We start from the raw sequence: 2,257 nt of genomic DNA on the forward strand, positions 1-2,257 counted from the left end.
GGGCATAGAGGAGAAACAATAATGTACAGTATGTGGAAAATAATGTGTTTTTTGAACCTTAAACCGCATAAACACATTTCATTACACCAAATACACAAAATAATGTTCTTTTTAGCAGCATCATATGACCCCTTTAATGGTTTTTTTTTCACCATAGTTTGCGACAGTCAGAAAAGTGATGAGTCATCTGTCAGTTTTTACCTACACTCGTGTGAGTTTCGTGCGAGTTAGTTAAAACTACAAAGCGACATTGTGACTGAGACTGATGTATTAGTGAAGTTGTCTTCTACACACAAATGTGGCGAAGCAGTAAAGGATTAAAGATTTAGCACGACTACGCCACCCTGGGTCTTGCCCAGGGACCTTTCTTAATAAATTTCTTTAGGCAACACAGGTCAGCTCACGATAAATTTGCAGGGGACATAGATATACAAAGTCATTTTTATTACAATTAAAAAAGGGTTTATTACATAAAGGGAGGTTGAAGAGCAATCACTAAACACAACAGTTCACATATAACAAACTCAATTACACACTTCACAAAATACAACAGTGGGCAACCTGGGTCGTCAAGGACATCCAAGGATCAAGGTACAGGAACCGAGGCTTGACAGCAGGGCATAAGGGCACAATCGGCCTATACAGCAAAACACCTGTAAGAAATTATAGTATGCCCAGCCCCTGTAACAACAGAAATCAGGTTATACACTTGAAAAGACAGTCACCATCACAAATGGATTACAATAAAGAGAGTTACCCACCCCCAAATTAACAGATACAAATACTTAAATCCACCAAAATAACGTAACTAATACAAAACAAGGCAATAATAAATTATTGCTACTACAACACAAAACAAAACTCAGCAAATGAGCACAAACATCAGACTCAGCCACACAATATAGTAATACAACAGTGAACAGAACTTACACAATAACTATAAAAAAACAGTACAACAACAAAAAAAAGTAACTGAGTGCACTTAAGACAAACTCAGTTTGAGTACACTCAACGATCAGCACACGTTTCACAATAAAGGCATCCAATCAGTACATGAAACAAAAAAAAGAAAGGAAAAAGAAAATGTTGGTAAACCAAGGAACTAACACATACGTGCACACACACCAAGGCTTCAACAAAACACCACGCAGGGGAATTACAAAAGTTAACCAAAACAAAGCAACAGCGTCTCCAGATAATAGTTCCCACGTAGCCCCAACAACAGGGAAGCCAATCGCAAGGAGTGACGCCACTGGTCTGTCTGCAATGAAATTACAATTTAGACAGATCAGCCCCCCCCCCCCGCGAATGCTAAAGAGTAATAAAAATCCAAATATCAACCCATGATAAAATTTAAAAACAAATACCGTACAAATAATTTCTGAAATAAAATCAGTCAGGCAGACGAACAATGTGCTGGGAAGCTGAGGGCGCTCGTTCAGTCTATATGGGAAACAATGGGTTCAACGGAGAAACAACCGCATCCATAATGTCGATGAACACCCGCATCAGTCGTGCTGAATCGGTCTCACTCAAACTATGCATAAATACAACAAAAAGAGACCGCTATAACACAAGCAAATTCATAAAGGACACATCGCGACCGACTCCCTTACCTGCAGAGGGCAACCCTAGCCAAATGCTCGCCACGGGGTTTCCTTCAACATGCCATTCTGGAGGACGACTAAATGTAACGCAGGAAGCAAGGGGGCGTGACTCATGACGCCATAGTACCTCACCCACGAATTTATATATTCGCTCACTGCCCGATGATAGGACAATCAATGAACAACCAGCCAACCAAATGCAAGCAGGAAGAGCTTCACTAGTCCTGCCACACAAAGAAGAAAAGCCCTGCATGAACACAGCGTAATGAAGCAAGTGTTTTTTCCTGATGGATCTAATATCTATCAGATGAATTTCTGATTGCGAGGTTGCAAACATTTGTTCTTTTTCTATGCACGTTTCTTAAAAATGCACTGAACACGAACGCGCAAGTTTGCATCCGGGATAGTTTAAAAGAATTCGGGTCTTCGAGTCCATTTGGGTTTTTTTGATTTGTTGCCTATATCTGATTTTTTTTTAACCATCCGTTTACACGTTCTTTCAATTGTGACCCATATCAAATTCATCTGTTTACACTTGCCATAGCTCCACTTTTCCTGCGTTGTTGTCATTTCTACTACCTCCCAGGGTTGCTAGGATTTCACAACAAAACCCGCCCAATTTCTACTCAAAACTAGCCCAGTCGTGTTTC

At 40.2% G+C, this 2,257-nt stretch overlaps 2 protein-coding genes and 1 long non-coding RNA gene across 5 annotated transcripts in view; 2 read left to right on the forward strand and 1 right to left on the reverse strand.

Annotated features, from left to right (window-relative positions):
- LOC107680186 (gastrula zinc finger protein XlCGF57.1-like) overlaps nucleotides 1-2,257 on the forward strand; it is a 398,670-nt gene that overhangs the window by 79,086 nt on the left and 317,327 nt on the right. The gene's annotated exons all lie outside the window — the stretch shown is intronic.
- The window catches only part of LOC107680196 (gastrula zinc finger protein XlCGF8.2DB-like), a 163,056-nt gene that overhangs the window by 79,048 nt on the left and 81,751 nt on the right, over nucleotides 1-2,257 (forward strand). The window lies entirely within an intron of this gene.
- LOC107680211 (uncharacterized) overlaps nucleotides 1-2,257 on the reverse strand; it is a 13,037-nt gene that overhangs the window by 8,894 nt on the left and 1,886 nt on the right. The gene's annotated exons all lie outside the window — the stretch shown is intronic.

The sequence above is a fragment of the Sinocyclocheilus anshuiensis genome, unplaced genomic scaffold (genome assembly GCF_001515605.1).
Source record: "Sinocyclocheilus anshuiensis isolate Anshui unplaced genomic scaffold, SAMN03320099.WGS_v1.1 scaffold492, whole genome shotgun sequence".
In the NCBI taxonomy this organism is placed as follows: Eukaryota; Metazoa; Chordata; class Actinopteri; order Cypriniformes; family Cyprinidae; genus Sinocyclocheilus; species Sinocyclocheilus anshuiensis.